The 10,574-nt window shown below is 39.6% G+C and overlaps 1 long non-coding RNA gene across 1 annotated transcript; it reads right to left on the reverse strand.

Annotated features, from left to right (window-relative positions):
* Positions 1–281: 281 nt before the first annotated feature.
* LOC111924196 (uncharacterized) lies at positions 282–9,352 on the reverse strand. Its single transcript, XR_002861517.2, has 3 exons — positions 9,241–9,352; positions 7,664–7,868; positions 282–7,411 (listed from the first exon to the last, which is right to left on the reverse strand). It is a non-coding gene; the product is annotated as an uncharacterized LOC111924196 (long non-coding RNA).
* Positions 9,353–10,574: the final 1,222 nt, after the last annotated feature.

A 10,574-nucleotide genomic window follows, 5' to 3' on the forward strand; every position in this document is an offset into this window, starting at 1 on the left:
TATTCAACTTTCCATCAATAAGGACCCCCAGGTCCCTTTCCATGGCACTGATCTCCAGCCTCTGTCTGTACATCCAGGACTTTCCCATCCAAGGTTCAGAATCCATCACCTTCCCTTGTTGAGCTTCATGTGGTTGGTGGTTGTCCAGGCCTCTGCCTTTCTGAGGTGTCTCTGCAGGGCCTTTCTGCCTTTGAGAGAGTGAACAGCTCCTGACAGTTTTGTATCATCTGAGAAGCTGTCGCTAAAGGACACAAAATGATTCACACAAACGCCTCTCAGTGTCAGAACAGGAAAGAAAAAAGCTTTATTCTCTGACTCCAGTATTTATGGATTCTCGACAATGACCAGGGATTGGATAATTAAGTTACCACATTCCCAAGCACACTGGTCATGCAAAACGTCCATCAAATGATGTTTCTTAGAAGGAATGTGATAAACAACTTTCATGGGAAAGTAGCTAAAACTATGAAAACATTATCAGAAGGCTTTAGGTTTCAGGGCAACAAGAACCTGCTTTGTGTCCCTTCCAGTCCTGCATTCAAGTAATTTATGAAGATGTTGAAGAGCACAGGGCTGAAGATTGAGCCCTGCAGAACTCCTCCACTAGTGACAAGTCACCAGTCTGATGTCACCCCACCCACTGTCACTCTTTGTGCCCGAACCCTGAGCCAGCTGCTCACCCATCACATGTTGTGAGCTCAACGTTTTGTGCAGAGGGACACTGTGAGAGACAGTATAGAAAGCTTTGTTGAAATTAAAAAGATTACGTCAATTGGCTTCCCTTGATCAGCTAGCTGGGTTATCTTGTCACAAAAGGAAATCGGGTTTGGTAAGCAGGGCTTTCCCCTCATGAAGCTGTGCTGGCTTCAGGCCATCAGGCTCCATGGATTTGTAGGGATCCAGATGGAGCCCCAGGCTGACTGGAAATTGATCTTCCCTGCAGTCATGGTTCTCCAGCTCGGGGCACTGAGACCCCCTTGGTCCATCTGGTGTTGATGACAGAGGCAAAGAATATGTTAAACCTCTGCCCCTGCCCATGTCCCTGTTTGTGAGACCTCCCTCATCCTTTAATGAGCTGATATTAGTTTTACACTGCCTGATGACATTAATATATTTGAAAAAACTCTTTATTGTCCCCCACAGATTTGGCCAACTTCAGCTCCAGGTTTGGCTGCCTGAATTTCCTCTCTACAGTATCTCTGTATCCTTGCCATGTTACCTGGCCCTGTTTTCACTGGGCATACACCTTCCTTTTTGCCTTATTTCCAAGAGAAGGCTCCTGCTCAGCCAAGCTGGCCTTCTGCCTTGCATGCTTGACTTCTGACTTTTGGGAATTGCCTGCTCCTGTGCCCTTAGGAAGTGATGTTTAAAGTGACCAGCACTGATGGACTCCAGCACCTGCAAAAACATAATCCCTGGGGACCTTATTTACTAATTGCTTGAGAAGCCTGAAGTCTGCTCTCCTCATATCCAGAGCTGAGGTTTTGCCAGCACTTTTCCCCCTGTTAACAGAGACTTTAAAATCGATTTCTTCTTGGTCACCGTGGCCAGGACAGCTGCTAGTCTCCACTTTGCTCACAAGATCCACTCCTGTTGACAAGCAGCAGGTCAAGCGGGGCATCTTTCTCAGTTACCTCCCTTAGGAGCTGTTCCATAAAGCTGTCATCCAGTTTTTTTAGGAATCTCAGAAGAGCCAAAGAAGTCCTCTAAAGTGGATGAAAACTGTGTTAGATTCTCAGTGAAGAAATACCCGCTCTTCACTGTTGACTGTACAAGGGCTTCAAAGTTTTGGATGCAGCTGGATAAGGAAGAAGACAGAATGTAAAGTGCAGGGCAAATAATACATATGTACTTTTCTGGTTGTGCTACAGTAATGCAATTGCCACCAGGTTAAACAACATTTCAAGTGTCATATCTGTCTTTTTGCAATGTCTAGGATGATGAGAAATGCAATTTAACTTTAATAAATTCATAACTTTATTGTCATCTGCAGCAAATCCTAACTGACTGTTCAAGGTTCCTCTTCAGTTCTCTACAAATGATTATTTGACTGCCTGTCTTCTAATTTTCTAATCTCGATCCATACTGAATTTTAAAACAATAAAAATCATTCAGTGTGCTGAGTCTAGGATAAGAAAAACATTTCTATAAAGTTCTCAAAGTGCAGATTTGCTGTCCTTACCAATTCTCTTGCTCTCATGGTTTAACCGCAGACAGCAGCTCAGCCCCACGCAGCCGACTGCTCACCCCCTCCCCGTGCTGGGATGGAGGAGAGAACTGCAAGACTAAAAGTAGGCAAACTCGTGGGTTGAGATAAAGACAGCTTAATAGGGAAAACAAAAGCTGCACATGCAAGCAAAACAAACCAAGGAATTCATTAATTTGGCACTTCAAGTGGGCAGGCAGTTGTTAAGCCATCCCCAGGCAAGCTCGATCACATGTCATGGTGACTTGGGAAGACAAACACCATCACTCTGAACATCCCGCTGCTGCTCTTCCCCAAAGCTTTACATGCTGAGCACGATGCTGTGCATGGTCTGGAATATCCCCTGCTTCAGTTAAGGTCAGCTGTCCCAGCTGTGTCCCTTCCCAACTTCCTGTGCACTTCCAGCCCACTTGCTGGTGGGGTGGGGTGAGGAGCAGAAACAGCCTTGACTCAGTACAAGTGATGCTCAGCAATAATGAAAATACCCCAGTTACTAGCACAGAATCAAAAGACAGCCCCATACCTGCTACTGGGAAGAAAATTAACTCTGTCCCAATCAATACCAGCACACATCCTTACTTATAAGCATGATTCATCATTATACTATAGGACCAAACTAGATGAATTTAAACAGCACTCCACCTATGTGTAGAAGAAAGTGACATAAGACAATATAACTGTGGTTACAGTTGATAAAGGTAGTCCTCCCTGGAGATTTTTATTCTAGGGAAACAATTATGTACGCTGAATAAGCTCATATTTTCACAAGGCCTTTAGTGAAAGCTTGCTGTTCACTTCGAGGACAGGCTCTGTGAAGGCCATTGCCATCAAATTTAGCCTGTCACTATATTGATTAAGGTGAGGTCATTTTTGCCCTTGATGTTTGTCCATTTTTTTATATTACAAAATTCTTCAGTACAACATATATTATTTTTGGAAGAAAGTGATTTTTTTCTTTCATCATTTCTACCCAGGTTATAAAAAGTATTTATTGTTTCTTTTATTATGCTTGAAAATATAGTGAGCTCAGCCAGAAGCAAGTGCATGTTTAAAATGTCTGTCTTAGCTGAGAATGGACACTTGGTAGCTGACAAGTGCTAACCCAAGCATGACAAGTTAGTCTAGTCTGCAGTTTCCTTTGTGGGTTTACACATAATCATTGCAGATAATATCAAATAATAATTAGCATTTGATGAGATTTGGGTTTTTTTTTTTCATCTTGCATATATTTAAAGTGCTCAGCTGACTATAATACTACATTAATTTGTATCAGTTGCTTGTTTGGCAGTTTCTCTTCTCTGTATTTGCTGTTACTGCCAATAATGTATTTTGGACCCTTAAAAAGTGAGGGAGGAGCTGAGACAAAAGCAATCAGTAAAGAGGAAAAAAGACCTCAAAAGCATGATGGCAACCTGTCGCCTCAACCTCAGTCAAAGATCTGGCAGTTGCAGGAACCTGATTAGCACTGCTACAAGACAAATGCAGCTGTCCATTCCTGGTCTGCAGGTGTTGCAGTAGGTATTCCATTGTCTGACAGACAGTGTTTTCAATCAAAGTAATTATCTCCTGTAGGAAAAATAAAGTGTTAGCCATGTTGTTCTAACAGCAATTACCCATCTGTAACAAGATGGGCACTTGGAGAATACTATTAAATCACGGAGCTTCTGACCCTGTGGTCATTAGATTTTCCTTTTTCATTTCCACTTGATGTCAGGTGTCTTCCTCACTATCTGCCTAATTCTGGCTTCTGATGCTGTGTGCTTTTGAGGGTCCTAGAGATAATGTCTGAGCCTTGAAAGGCTGTTTTGTGCAGAACTGAGAGCTGGCTCTGTTTCCTTGGTGTCAGTGAGCACTGAAATGACAGTGCCCAATCTGTTGTAGCCAGAGGACCGAGCATCAGTGCAGCAGGAAAGAGAAAGTATTCACAGAAACAGAAATGATCTAAAACTGCATGAATGAGGTTTAGTCATACATTAAATGTGTTCTACCTGACAACTTCAGAAATAACAGCTTGCAAATCTAGAAGGCAACAGCATGTAGCAAATATGCCACTTATGTTCATTTCCAGGTAAAGGACTGTATGTATAATTTATTTAATGTCAACCTTGCAGGCAGCCAGCCTCTAACCATTTAGTGCAGAGGGGCTTACTGGATCCTTATTTTTCCACCCAAATTAACTAGGGTTGGGAGCATCCACTGTCGCTAGAAAATCATGTGGCTCTTGTTTGCTTTTGTTGTAGCTATAAAAAGTCCACACACTGCATCAAACTGCATGCAAACAGAGCAATTATAATCTTCCCAAAATGCAACAGGAGTGGGTTCTCAAGGAGTTCCCCTACACAGTTTGAAGTCCAGAGGAGGTTGGCAAAAGAGATTGGAGCAGGCATTGAAATGTGCCTGAGGCCCCAGCCTCTGTGGAGATAACTAAGAAACACAAATTATGTCAGAAGTAAATGATTTCAACATGACAGAATTTGCCAGATTTAGATTAGATATTAGGAAGAAATCCTTTACTGTGAGGGTGTCGATACACTGGAACAGATTTCCCAGAGAAGCTGTGGATGGCCCATCTGTGGAGCTGTTCAAGCCCAGGCTGGATGGGTCTCTGGGTATCCTGGTCTAGCAGAAGGTGTCCCTACCAATGGCATGGGGGTTGGAGCTAGATGATCTTTAGGTCCCTTCCAACCCAAACCATTCTATGGTTTTTCAGTCTAGTATCCATCTGTGCTCCTTGTCTGCCTGCCTTTCAGGTGTGTGCCAGGGGTCAATGACTCGGTGTTCACACCCTGAAACCACAGCACTGCTCAGAGGCAGGTGGGATACTTTGCAGGAATAGACATTATTTTCTTTTTATATTATGGAATTCCACTCTTACTTTTTTCCTAAGCCAAATTCTGGTCTCAGAATTTGTATTTCTTGTGTTAGATAAATTTCCACAAGAGTTACAGAAACGTTAATTAAGAAGTAGTACAGATTTTTGTTTCATGTGTTAGGGCTATGAAATATTTCTTTGGTGTTGCTTTAGTTCTTTAATTTTATTGCTGCAGGAGATGGCTGCTCATATACATAGCAAATGGAAAATTCTTTGACAAATTAGTTGACTGGCAAGCCAGGTTCAGTGTCTTCATCCACTTTGTAATGTAATTTAAAAAAAAAATATTTAGCAAGGAAAGTAACTGTGATTTGATCATCGAAGTTTAGACAGACAGTGTGACCTAGGCGTGAAGAGTAATTATTTTCTAACTGTGGCATCACCTATCCACATCCCTCACATATTCTGTTAAATTAACCTTTGTCACCACAGACAGGCCATTGTCTGGTCTCTTCAAGCTCAAATGACCGTATCTAAACTCCTTACTAGGAGCAGCATGCTGGGCTGGCACAAAGGAGATAGATGGTTCAGCTAACCTAAGGCACAAGGGTTCAACCAAGCACCTTGACTTCTTCAGAACTACTTTAAAACACTTCTCTCCCTCCTGCCAGGACTCTCCTGCTAGCATATTTGGAGTAAATGCAGTGATCATAGAGATTTGTCCTGGATGCAAGGTGGTGTCGGTGGCTGGTGCTGTACTGCAGCATGGAGGTGCTCTGCGTGGTGGCTGCTCCAGGTGCATCACTGACATGCCCAAGATCACTCCTCTAGGTTACAAACAGAGCTCATATTCTCATTGATTGTTTACTCCTGTATGTGAAACTGTGAATGATTTATACATTTTTCATATGATAAAATTTTTTGTTCTCAGAATATGAATGTGACTAGTTGTCCCATTATGTTTGCACAATCCAGAACGGTGCAGAACATTGTGGATGATTAACCCCAGGAAGGCCAGAAGAGAACCTCTAACCCTGCCTTCCTAAGAGTAAAGTTCATGGACATAACCTCATTATGACCTCAGTTTATAATGTTTAACATTTTAATATAACAAGTTGTGACTTTGGATGGGGAATTTTTATTTGAAAATAAATAAATATTTTCTCTAATGGACATAATGGGATATATACTTCTTTTAGCTGGTGGCTCTGGACTGATGAGTAGCAGTGGGTTTATTGTTCTGCACTGAAATACATCCCGTCTAAAAACATGGTAGTGCTTTGCTTACCTGCTTCTTTCTTTCCTGCTTACACATTTTTTTTTTTTGGTTTTTTTTACTTAAAGATACATGACTTTGCTCTCAGAAACTGATAGAAACTAAAACTGGTGCCTTCACTCGTTTCCCTGCATGGAGAATAAAGGAGAGAAAAAAAGCCGGACTTTGTTTGTATGTTGAGCAGAGATTAGTAGCAAGTATAACCTTTTTGATAAAACCAAGAAAAGAGCCACAGTTCTGGCCTGTGTATCAGGGCATTACCTCAAAAATTACATATTTAGCAAGAATTCTGTGGATTAAGTCTATAGCATCTTGTTCTTTAATAGGCTACCTTCTAGGAAAATGGAAAACTGTATGCATACCAACATGTAGAAAACTGCCAAAGTGACCATCTTTTTATCCAAAAAGAAAACAGATGCTCTTAGTGTCTCAAAGAGGTATTTCTCACTCCTTTCTCACTATTTTGCACCATTTTCAAGGCTGCATTTCATGTGCATAAAGCTTAAATATTCTGTGATTAGTGCATGCTTGTGTGAAACACTGGCAGTGAGCTTAGGGAAAAATGCCACCTTGAATCACATTATGTGGTGCCATCCTAGAGGTACAGCACATTCCAGGGTGAGACAGAACAGCTCAGACAGAACTCCTGTACCAGCCAAACAGGGAAACAGAGATAACCCATAATTTCATACAAAGTGCAGTTGGTAAGAAAGAGACTGCAGAAGAAAAAAAAAATCACTTTTTTTTTCAAGAAGTAAGGTCTTTGATTCTCCCTTAATCTTTTTATTCAAAGGTACATACTCCATTCAGTGATTTTTTTTTTTCCCCAGGAGAAAGACTGGTAGACAGGATCAGAGTCAACTGAATGCAGAAAGATTATCTTCTCATTTATCATGTCAAGAGTCCAGACATGAATAAACCAGAAGTCCTAGTCTAGGCAGTGTGCTTGGGTTGGCTGCTGATGCAAGAAATGAAAAGGGACTCCTGAGTATACAAACATCTCTGCTTCAGGTGGGCTCCTATGACCTTTTTAATACCATGTCAGGGATCTTCTTGCTTGTACACATCACTGTTTCTGCAATACCTGGTCACTTGTTCAGCTGCTACAGCCTTCTCCCTGGAAAAGACAAAGTCTAATTCTTGAGAGGCCTTGTGTCAGGAGTCATGCTATTTTGGGGAAATGTAAAGAGAATGAAAATATATAGCAACATGTCATGGAGTAATAGAATCAGAAATAACAAGGGACAGGAGTTTCAGATATTTTAGGATCTAAGAGACGAACACAAATAAGGAAAGTGGAATAAAATTAGGTTTAAGAGCTGATATAATGGAAGGAAAGACATAGTATCTATTTGGGTGAGGAAAATACCTTTTCTGTAAGAGGAGCTTTTCATTGCCATGGGGTTTCAGTGCTGTTTATGTCCTGCAGAATTATTTTCCAGCCTCCTCCTTGTATTTGAATAGTTAATTTCCATGTTTCAGGAATCTGTGCTTCAGCCAGCTGTTTTCAGGTATATTTTTCATCCTGTCATCATCATCTGAGCAGGAAGGTTCCTCTTGAAGTAGGATATGTCCTGTAAATAAAATAAAATGTTCAAGTTTAGCCATGTCCTTGAGAGAAGAAAATGAAAATTTTAGGATAATAATAGTGAGTTGTATTTGAGAAAATACTCCAAGAAGAATATGATTTTTGAGCAGCTCATGAAATAACTTGTATGTAGTAGCCGCTTCTTAAACAGAATTGCTTATGCCTTCCCACATTTTGTTAATTTTAACTTTCAGTGTATTTGTATATGTTAGGTTTAAAAAAATGTTTAGTGTGACTTGGGTGAAATTTTTGTTCACATGTCACATCTGGAACAATATAAAAATGTTAGAAGTGCCATCAAGACATTACCCTTCTGAAGTATTTATTTATATTTCTATCTTTTTCTGCTCCTTGGAAGTAATCCTCAGTAATTCATGCAGCAGAATCTTTCTTTGCTGACTAGTTGTGAAAGGAAGGGAGATTACATAAGCAAAAAAAAAAATAAAAAATCATGAGATACCTTTGGAAAATAAGACCTTAGAATTGTTCAATTTGCCCATAAGATAAAAGAATTCATAAAGCATTTCAGTAAAACAATAGAAAATTATTTTAGCGCTATTTTTAATTCCTTCTGCTGTGCTGATTTACTTCTGTGAACAAAGCAACCAGAAAGCTTAATAAGTTTGGGCCATCAATAATCTGCATGCCAGTGAAACCCAGATGCTCATTGTAAGACTTTGTGGAAGATGATAAAATCTATAATTTCCTTTAAATTCATTACAGTTTTGTTTATTGAACAGAAATATGCTGCTTAATTATTCATTCTTCTCCAGAATCTAAGGAGGATCCTTTGCCCTGCTTTAAGTAGTGCCTGAGAACTCACTTTAAGTGCCTATACATGGCAAACCCCTCTAATGATTATCTAGATTAAGAGGAAAATTATTAAGATTCCTCTGAGAACAAGCTTGTTTTTCTACTTTTAAATAAGAATTCTTAATTCTATTGTTTCTTGTATATATCGTTTAATGTCAGTGAACAGCAGGTTTATTATAATGCATTAGTACTAGGTCAGTGAATTTTTCCTGCCAATCTATACTGTTGTCTCTAACATATATATAGATATATATATATAAATATATAAATATATAAATATATAAATATATAAATATATATATATATATATATATATATATATTATACTGTTTGTCATCAAACACAGTATAAAGCAACACTTCCAATCCCTGACACAATACAGATGAACTTGATTACTCTATATTTAATTGAGATTGAAAATGGTATAAAAAAAGCAATAGAAAATATTTTTTCATCTGACAACTAACATAAAGCAGCATCATTTTAGCTATCACACATAGCTGATTTATTGTTGATGTCATAGAAAAGTGTATATTTGTACTTACCCACAGATATATGATGTGTGCATCCCTCTGATCCAGGATGTGAACGATGCAGAAATTCAATAAGATATCTGGAGCTTAGCAGAAGGAAAGGAACTCATCAAAGACTGCATGTGATCAGTTACCATCATACAAATTTTATTTTAGCTGTATGCATACATTAAATGTCATCAAATGTACATGCAAATATGCCAACTTGGAAGCCTGATATAGTGTAGAATATAAAAACAGATTCAATTGCAGCATCCTATTTCTGACAGTAGCAGCCTGATCCTAAAAACCCTTAGGGCCTCAATGTGACAGAAGCTGGCAGTTTATATTTTAAGCATAGATCTAAAATACTGTATAATTTTGCATTATGACAATTTACACTAGAAAGTGAGAGATGGAATCAGTGGATGTCTCTGTTAAAGGATTATTCAGGTGGAAAACATGATCTCAGCAAGGCAGACAGAGATTTAAACTGGTCACAATGGTAAAATGGTATTTAGATGGTAAAAATAGAACTTCAGTAGAGCTGCAAAATTTGGGTCTGGTCTTAGACTTCAAACATCGCTAAATTCTGAGTAAATCTGTTCTGCACACCTAAAGTGGCAGCAACAGCAGGCCCAGCTGCCACCATGCAAATGGCACAGTGTGGGAGCCTGGAACATTCCAGGAGCTGCAGAGCACTCATTTACTAGAGTTTATGAGTTATCCCCATCATGTTTGGACAGCAGCATCCATAAGATGGTTAAAAGGGCAATTCCCCCCCAGTGTGTGAGAAGTGTAGATTTAGTTAGGTGACTGAAAATGCACTCTAGGGGTTGAGTCATTCAGATTATGAGATGAGGGTGATGACAGAAATCCACTTCAGCTGATGCAGAAATATGTTGTTAAACATACAGGCATACATGTGGACATTGACATTTATGATTATTGAAGTTTTACACATGGATTCTGTTGCACACCTATTTCTTGAACCTTATTTTAGAAATTATCATGCTTGCATGTCTTTGCATTAGCAGCCTGGAAATTATCCTGTGTACCTATTTCAAAACATGGGGACTTCGTGTGGTGTAATATATGCTCTGAGCACATTCCAATGAATTGTTGGGTCCTAATGGGAGCTACCTGAGAAATTTTAATCTTCAGGCACTAACTGTAATGGCATGGCAGCTTAAGCTTTGATGATATCTATAGCTGATGCCATATCCAACTGCTGTTTTTATTTTTCCAAGACAGCCATAATGAGTCCCACGTAGTGTATGAAGGTCTTCTCCACCTTGGCATGAGTACCATCTGCTACAGCTGTACTCAGTTTATAAGTAGCTCTGTAGGTTGCTTAGATGGATTTT

Source organism: Cyanistes caeruleus, chromosome 1 (genome assembly GCF_971803275.1).
Source record: "Cyanistes caeruleus chromosome 1, bCyaCae1.hap1.1, whole genome shotgun sequence".
Lineage (NCBI taxonomy): Eukaryota > Metazoa > Chordata > Aves > Passeriformes > Paridae > Cyanistes > Cyanistes caeruleus.